The sequence below is a fragment of the Lagenorhynchus albirostris genome, chromosome 7 (assembly GCF_949774975.1).
Source record: "Lagenorhynchus albirostris chromosome 7, mLagAlb1.1, whole genome shotgun sequence".
NCBI classification, from domain to species: Eukaryota; Metazoa; Chordata; class Mammalia; order Artiodactyla; family Delphinidae; genus Lagenorhynchus; species Lagenorhynchus albirostris.
The window spans coordinates 50,730,816-50,740,263 of NC_083101.1; positions in this window are offsets into that span (position 1 = coordinate 50,730,816).

Sequence of the window (9,448 nt, forward strand, 5' to 3'; positions counted from 1 at the left end):
ACTGATATGTATATATTTTTCATGTATGACAGACTAGGTGTTGTTTCAAATGACCCACACTGGAGAATTGGTTCTGAATTCCTGAACTGCCAAAAAGGTGGACCACCGTGTCACATGGCTCTTTCCTCATCACTTCTCAAAGAGTTAATCCTTGTAGGTGTTTTAACTCTTGATTTAACGAACAGTGAGTGTTTGTTAGAAAACTGAATTACCTACAGCCTGCTTCCTGAAAAGGAAAATATTTCAGCTACAATACCACAGTTTTGCTTTGATTCTGGGATACAAACTGTCCATGCAAATTAGTACAAACCTGCAGCTTCAAAGAATTGAGGCTGGACTCAACAAAACAGACTTTCCTAAAAATTCTCATAAAATTTAGAATTTGGAGCCACTGGTCTGGTACAGTGTATTTTCAGGCACGTACTGTTTTGTGCCATTGCTAAGCAACAGGTGACCTTGTCGTTTCTTTAGTTTGTTCTGCTGTGATTCTCTTCATATTCCTCTATTTTGTCTTGCTTTGCCTCTTTTTCTGGGATATTTTTTTCCCACTACTGCTTTGGTGTCAGTGTCTTCTGGAGCTCTGCCCTCACCTCCCTTCTTCCTCTGTACTTTCTCCTTAAGCCATCTGGCCACACACACTTTCATGGCTTCAATCCCCACTTGGATGCTAATAGGACCCAATTCTCCATCTTCAGCCTGAGAATCTCCCCTTAAGCCCCAGATCTATATTCCCACCAGCCTACTGAATAAATTGCCCTGAATTTGCTGCAAGCAACTCAGATTTGCCATTGTGGCCAAAAAGCACATGAAAAGATGCTTAACGTCACTAATTATTAGAGAAATGCAAATCAAAACTACAATGAGGTATCACCTCACACTGGTTAGAATGGGCAGCATCAGAAAATCTACAAACAACAAGTGCTGGAGAGGGTGTGGAGAAAAGGGAACCCTCTTGCACTGTTGGTGGGAGTGTAGATTGATACAGCCACTATGGAGAACAGTATGGTGGTTCCTTAAAAAACTAAAAATAGAACTCCCATATGACCCAGCAATCCCACTACTGGGCATATACCCGGAGAAAACCATAACTCAGAAAGACACATGCACCCTAATGTTCACTGCAGCACTATTTACAATAGCCAGGACACGGAAGCAACCTAAATGTCCATCGACAGAGGAATGGATAAAGAAGATGTGGCACATATATACAATGGAATATCACTCAGCCATGAAAAAGAATGAAATAATGTCATTTGCAGCAACATGGATGGACCTAGACATTGTCATACTGAGTGAAGTAGGCCAGACAAAGGCAAATATCATATGACATCACTATATGTGGAATGTAAGAAAAAATGGTACAAATGAACTTATTTATAAAACAGAAAGAGAGTCACAGATGTAGAAAACAAACTTTTGGTTCCCAGAGGGGACAAGGAAAGAGGGATAAATCTGGAGATTGGGACTGACAAAAACACATTACTATATATAAAATAGGTAACTAATAAGGACCTACTGTATAGCACAGGGAACTCTTCTCAGTACTCTGTAATGACCTATATGGGAAAAGAATCTAAAAAAGAGTGGATATATGTATATGTATAACTGATCCGCTTTGCTGTACAGCAGAAACTAACACAACATTGTAAATCAACTATACTCCAATAAAAATTAAAAAGATAAAAAACATCAAACTCACTTACAATCACTTACCTTCAAAGAAATTCGTGTGAAAGATATCATCACTCACCAGCTGCTCAAGCCAGAAACCTGGGGATCACCCTCCACTTATCCATCTTCTTTACCCCCATATCTTATCGTACTCCAAATACTTTCAGTTTTACCTGCTAGATATTTCTTGGCTTACCTCTGGTATTCTATGTTCTCATCTTTTGTTCAGGCTCTCATAGAATAAAAAAATAATGCTTTTATACTTTTAGATGAGCACTGTTCTAAACATTTGTATAAATTTCCATTTAATCCTGCACAGCTAGCTCATCAGTTGTTATTCTCACAATTCCATTTTCAGTTGGTGAGAGTGAGGCCCAGAGAAGTTGAGTAACTTGCCAAAGCTAGTAAACAACAGAGTTGGAACTTGAATGCAGGAATTTGTGTGAGTAACCACAGGATATGTGGCCTCCGTAGTCTAGCCTGGAATCCTGCAATTGTCTCCTAGCTGCTCCTGCTGCCTCTTCTTTCTCCTTCTAAGACCTTTCACATAGCCACCCAAAGGATCCCTCAGTAATGCAAATTGGATTAAACTTGCTTCACCCATTCAGTGGTTCCTCATCTCCTGGAAGGTGAAGTCCAAACTTCTTGGCATGACCTGCATTGCCCGTCACAATTTTTGTCCACCTGAACTCTCTGAGACCTATCCCTGGAATTCAGTCATACACATAATCTAGGGGCTGATCTTTCCCTCTGTAATGTCCTCCGCAGGCCCACTCCCGACCCCTTATCGTCCTGGTAAACACTGCTCCAGCCTTCAAGATTCAAACATCACCCCTTCCTTATTTCCTTTTCTGAAAAATAAAGTGTTCATTCCTTTGACTTCCCTTATCACCTGTATTAATCAATAGGAAGTGTCTCGTTGCAATATCATTGTTTGTTAGTAGCCACGTCTCTAACCTGCACTGCGAGATTCTTGAGGGAGGGACAATGTTATACACTGCTTTATGTGCCAGACATCCTTGGTGACTGTACAGTTCCTGGCACATAGTAGGTGTTCATCAAACACTTAGCTGTGGTTTAAGTGGTAAGAAACTTGGATCTGAGAGTATGGAAAGCAATAGCTTAAACAGTAGAGTCGAATCTGCTCAAGGAATTTTATCTGAATAATTCCTAGAAATTTCCAATTATCCATCTAATACTTGATTCTTTGCTACCAAATTCACTCATTTAATAGACATTTCTTGAGTATCTATTATATGTCAGTACCATGCTAAGATGAAGGCAACACAAAGAAAAACAAGGCACAGTGTCTATTTATGATAAGAACAAGTACTTTCAGGGGCTTAGTCTAAGTGTGGGGAACTCAAAAAATAACAGACAGTATCCATGCAGTGTGACAGGAGCCATGGACAGGGAGACACAGTGGGCTGTGAGAGCACAGAGAAGAGGCACCAAACCCAGTGCGGTGGGGTGAGAGGAAGCTTCCTGAATGGTGGCGAGGTCTTCAAGTGAAGGACTGCAGGGCACTAAAATTCCAGAGAACAAAGAAAGCACTGACTTTTCTGAGCTCTGATGTAACTCGATTTTAGCAAATAGGTAAGAAAGAGACAGAAGAAGGGCTTCGTATGTCATGCTAAGGACCTTCGGCTTTATCCTGAAAGTTGCGAGGTGCTGTCAAGGGTTTTAAACAAGGCAGTAACATAACTGATATGTGTATTTAGAAAAATCACCCCAGCAGTGGGAAGCAGGGGAACAAAAACTTGTTCGGTAATCCAGGTAAGAGAGAATGAGAATCTGGCTGAACATCTCTGCAGTGAAGAATGAGCAGTAGGCAGATGTGAAATAAATTAGTGACACAGAATCAATACAGGCTGGTGACTGAACATGGAAAGTGAGAAAAATGAGAGGGAGAAGTCAAGTACGGCTCCCAGACTGGTGGGATGACAGCCATTCGTGGAGATATGGAGCATGAGAAGAGGGTCAGATTGGTTGGGGGGAAAACGAGTTCAGGTTTGGAAATGTTACAGTCCTAGTGTTACATCCAAGTGGAGATATCCCAAATTGAGGGAGGAAGAAGAGTTCTGAGCTGGAGATAAAGCATGAAACACCATCAACATATGAATGTTGAATTAAAGAAGGGAGTGTATAGAGAGAACAAACTAGTGGTTACCAGTGGGGAGAGGGAAGGGGGCAGGGGCAAGATAGGGGTAGGAGATTAAGAAATACAAACTACTATGCATAAAATAAATAAGTAACAAGGATATATTGTACAGCACAGGGAAATATAGCTATTATTTTATGATAACTTTAAATGGAGTGTGATCTATAAAATACTGAACTTCTATGTTGTACACTTGAAACTAATATTGTAAATCAACTATATTTCAGTATAAATAAATAGATACATAGATAGATAGATAGACAAATAAATAAATAAAGGAGAGGGGAAGGACTAAGGATGAACCCCCGAAGAATATCCATGCAAGGCGTAAGAGGAAATGCTAGTGAAGTGACCAGGCAAATGCCCAGATGTCCATATTCAGAGAAGTCACAATGCTCTTAGGTACACAGATACTGGTGTTTGGGGGGTGGGAGAGATATGCTAAGGCTATTGAAGAGCGGGTTTGCTGTGCATGAGCGATCTGCTCATCAGTAAACCCATGGCTTCTGAAGAGCCAGAAGCAAGCTGTAATTAAGGCTACAGCTTTAATGAATGAAGAAGATGATTTTTTTAAAAACCTCTGATATAAAGTCAGGGAGATTAAATGTAGCTGAGGGATGGTATGAACACAGATAAGGAAGCAATCATTATCCCTCACAGCAAACTGTTCTTGGATATTTCCCTAACCTGCCAAGTATTTACATATTCGATTTCATCTAACCTCCAGGATGTATATTTTCAGATTTTCACTTTTTGAGGAACACTGCTGTGCCCTGTGAAACATCAATAGTATACAAATCATAGCATTTCAATTGTATTGAAGTTTCATTATGTTTTCTAAAAAAGAGAGGGAGAGCATGCAAGCAAGAGCATTGAAGCCTTTTCTAAAGACTTATTCTGCAGTAATTCTTTGGTTCTCATGGCCGGGAATGTTTATGTATTTATGTAGTATGCAGTCCCGTAGTATCCAAGCACCTGGAAAATCTAATTAGCCTGGGCTTGATTGACTGCGTGCGGGATAATGCCATCGTCCTGTCTGTTCTTCCTCTCCTACAGCGTGCTTACTGATACGAAAATGAAGACACAGTAAGAGTTTCCAAGATCAGCTGCGACACAGGTTTCTTATGGTATCCTGTCTGCATAGAATAAATGCCCATAAATAAGGAGTCTCTCCACCAATCAGGGGCTGGGAAGTAGACTGTACTGAAGGAGAAATCACAGCAGCAAGTTTTATCACTGTAACCCAGTTACACCATTAGCAACAGAACATTTTTCAACCCTTCCTGGGGCAGCCCACCAGCAAATTACGTTGCACAGGCAGGGGTTACGGTGAAAGCATCAGGAAGAGCAGATTTCAGACATGTTTTGTTTTCTTATCATTTAGCAAATGCTGCTACCACCTTTGGCACTGGCATGGAAAGTCTACAAAATTCTTCCTGTAGGAATGGTTTAAACTACCCTTTGCAGGGGTTGGGAGAACTTGATTGGGACATTGATTAATGGACCTGAGCAGAGGCAGGTTTACCATGAAGCTGAGGAAACTTAGGCTTTCCAGCCCCTCACTAGCTTGGGCCAGTTCCAAAGTCCTGACTTCATTATTTTGTGGTTATCAGTTTACATTCTTTATCTTAAAGAGGAGCCCAAGAGTTGCATAAACTTCAGGCCTCCTAAAATCCAGAACTGCCCCTGGGCTTGGGCCAGAAGTTGTTCCCTACGGCTGAGCCCACTAGTTGTTCTACGGAACTCACCCTCCCCCATTCCTTTCAATGATCCAATCACCCATCCCCTCGCCAAGTTTTAGCTGGGTGTGACCTCCCCATCTAGAGACAATATTTTCTAGTCTTATTATAAGCCAAGGAGGGCCACGTGACTAGGATTTTGTCAGTGGAGTGTGAGCACAGGTAATGTGAGAAATATCAAGGATGTGCCCTCCCCTTTTTCTCTTTCCCCCTTTTCGGCTGGCTGGTAAAACGGCATTGGTGGAGTAGCCACGTTGGATCCAGAGAGCTAAGCTAAGTGTTAATGACAGCAGATAATGGTAGACCACATCATTCTGGACTATTACTTGAGAGCTGTAAGGTCATATTTGCTGGAGCCTCTATACTTTTGGGGTCTTTTGTTACAGCAGCGTAACCTGTACCCTTCACTGCCAGTGGGCTTGCTGGGTCAGGATTTATTTCAGAGGCAACGTGCAATGGAGAGAGCTGGCCAGAGTAGGCTGAGGCAAAGCCCTTGAAGGGTATTGAAGAGTCAGAAGCCAGAGAGACACGTACAAACATGAGTGGCCAGGTGTGGAATCATGATTGAGAATTCAGAATTAGGAAACTGGTGGACACAGGACAAGAGTGGAAGCACTACAGGTAGTTGGTGGAGCATTGCCTCTTTGTGCTCATGGCTGGACACTGGGGCTAAGGTGTATTGACTTGGGTCAGGAGAGGTGCCTATGAGGAAAGCGACTCCCACCCGACCCCCAACCCCTGCCCCCGCTGCTGGAACCAAGGGCGAGTAACTGATCCCAAGCTATCACAGGCTGTTCAGTGGTCCTGCGTTGTTCTTCCCACTGGTGGGTTCTACTCTTAATGGGACTGACTACCCTAATCACACCCTTTCTCTAATGGAGTTTTAATGAGAGACCTAGAAAGAGTGAGTAAGCACTTGACAATGGAGGTATAAGTCAAAAGACACTAAGAAATCAGACAGAAAACAATGACAAAGCTACCAGGCAAGAGGCACAGAGAAGAGTCAGGATAGGCAGCAGGTAGACAGAGAAGCTGCCTCAGCAGCAAGGCTCATTTGCTCTTAGGTTCTCAGACCTTTGCGTGGAGGATTAGAGCTAGTGCCGTATGCCACACTTTGTTAGTTCTTCTTAAGACTGCCTTGCTTTAGAGCTCTGAAAAGATATCTATAGCTCTGAAAAGATATCTCACCCTATTTACTTCCCTGTGTAACCCTCCGATAAACTCCTTTAACTAAGATAAACTGATTTAAAGATACAAAGCTGAGATAGCCAGAAAAACCTGCATTGTATCTCCTGTAAATGTCCTGTTTCCATCTTAATCTGGATCCACTATCTTTGTGACAGAACTACCCAATAAAGGATAATAAAAGTGAAGCCAGAGGTTTTTTTTTTTTTTTTTCTCACTGCTGTGGCCTCTCCCGTTGCGGAGCACAGGCTCCGGACGCGCAGGCTCAGCAGCCATGGCTCACGGGCCCAGCCGCTCCGCGGCATGTGGGATCTTCCCGGACCGGGGCACGAACCTGCATCCCCTGCATCGGCAGGCAGACTCTCAACCACTGCGCCACCAGGGAAGCCCCACCTAACACCTATTTTTGTAAGTAAGGTGTTATTGGAATAAAGCCATACCTATACGTTCACATCTATGACTGCTTTTGTGATTCAAAGGCAGAGTTGCAAAGCTTAAATTATGTACTCTCTGGTAGTTTCAACAAGGTTGTTGATCCCTGACGTAGAGGAAAGCAATCATGCCCAATCTAGCATCTGACACGGGGAAAACACTCAGGCACCTCTTATTGAAGGAAAGAAGGATGGAAGGAGGCGTAGGGAGATAGAATGAATTTCCCCCAAATCACATTTCACATGATGAAATATTAGAAGAATGAGCCTAAAATCAGAATATACTCAGGACTGGCAATTTCAGGTAAGGAGGCTGGGAGATTGGAGTGTATGGGATTAAAGGGGTTGTTCTAGTTAACTGTTGCTGGGTCACAAGCTACTCCAAACTTAACAGCTTGAAACAACCGTTTATTATATCTCATGGTTTTGTGGACAGGGCTTGGCTGGCTGACCCTGTTCCATGTGGCATCAGTGGAGATCCCTGGGTGGTATTTAGCTGACATTTGGGCTACTTTGAAAGGTCCAATTCAGCGTTACTACTTGTCTGGTGCCTTGGTGGGAGTGATTACAAGGCTGGGCTCTGCTGTGGTTGTCCACCATGTCTACACGTGGCCTTTCCAGCCTGGTAGCTTCAGTGTAGTCAGACCTCTTACATGGCAGCTCGGGGCACCAAGAGCAGGTGTACCAGTGAAGAAGGCAAAAGCTGCAGCATCTTTTTTGACCTAGTCACAGAAGTCACATCATGACATGCCACCCTACTCTATTGGTTGAAGCAGTCATGAGCCTGCCTGGATTCGAGGAGAGGGGACACAGATTCCCCACCTTTCAATGGAGTGCCAAAGAATTTGTGGTCAGGGCTTACAACCGGCCGGGGATGGGCGGGAAGACGAGGGAATCACTGGGGGCAGGCAACCAACATTTACTAAAGGCTTTTCATAGTTATTTCACCAAAACCTTGTGAGAAAGGTATTATTATTTCCATTTACAGCTTTAAAAAATCCACACATCCAAAATTAAATGACTTACAATTAACTTACACACAGTGGCTGAGCTATTGAGTTAGAGAATTGGGATTTCAACCCAGACCCACGTAATTCCAACTCTGGAGCTTGTACCACTATACCATGATGTCTACCACAGAGAAAGGAAGACGAGTCAACCACGGCAGACAGTGCAATGATGGGGGCTAAGGGGTTAAAGGGAAAAGACCATGGTCTTACCTCCTTGCTTTTGGGAAATAAGAGTCACTGGTGGCAGTGTGTCCCAGAACTGTGTCCTGTGGCCTGAGTGTCCTTCTGAGAAGATAGTATGCTCAGGTGTAACACCACCTCCTGCAAGCCTAGTCCAAGGGGTGCCAGGTGTCCTAGCTCTTCTCCAATTCCTGGTCAGCTATGCTAGGCTGTCTCTGCCCAAGGTCACACACCTTTGACAGTCAAAGAGGGTGACATTGATGAAAGAGCGCAACCATTTCCTGTGTAGTAGGTGACCCTCACACCCGTGCCTTCGTACGTAGCCTCTCACACAAGCACCTCCAGGCCACCTCCATTCCAATGTTCCCCAACCACAGACTCAACATGTCAGGACACACAGCATCATTTTCTCAGTGCAAGCTTCTGCTCCCCCCACCGTCCTCAGTTCCCAGGCCAGCAAGGAAGACTTCCAGTTCCTGATCCCACAGGAACTGGAAGTCCACCAATGACAGGTGGAAAGTTGAACAGACTGAAAAATCAACAACTCTTCTTGGATCTGTAACAGAGGGAGGACACAGGGCAAACCACTGCCTTCAAGACTGGAAAGACAGGTGCATAGAGAGAGCTGAGACTCACAGAACAGAAACCTCCCTGGTGCCCCACTGCCGGGGGAGGAAAACCTGAACTGTAATTGACAAATTGTGGTGGACTCAGTAGGGATAACTCTGAGAGTTAAAAACTCCAGGGGGACCCGGCTGGGGCTCTCACAATATTGTGAGATTTACCTCCAGAGGCTCAGCCAGGTTCCCATAGTAAATAAATAAAAAGGAATTCCTCTTGGGCTTCCAGCAAGGTGAGGAAAAAAGGAACCATTTTGAAATATCCCAGAGCGCTCTGCTCTTCCTAACAAGGCCTGCCCTCAGGAGAAACTAGTTAACCAGAACCTAACCTGCTGGGGTATTATCGGAGCCTAACTAATTGGGAGAAGGGAAATGCCCAACTCCATCCCATTCTCGCCAGCCTGTTCCATCTAAGGTGGGAGGAAAAAACTGAGAAACACTTGTGAAGTTC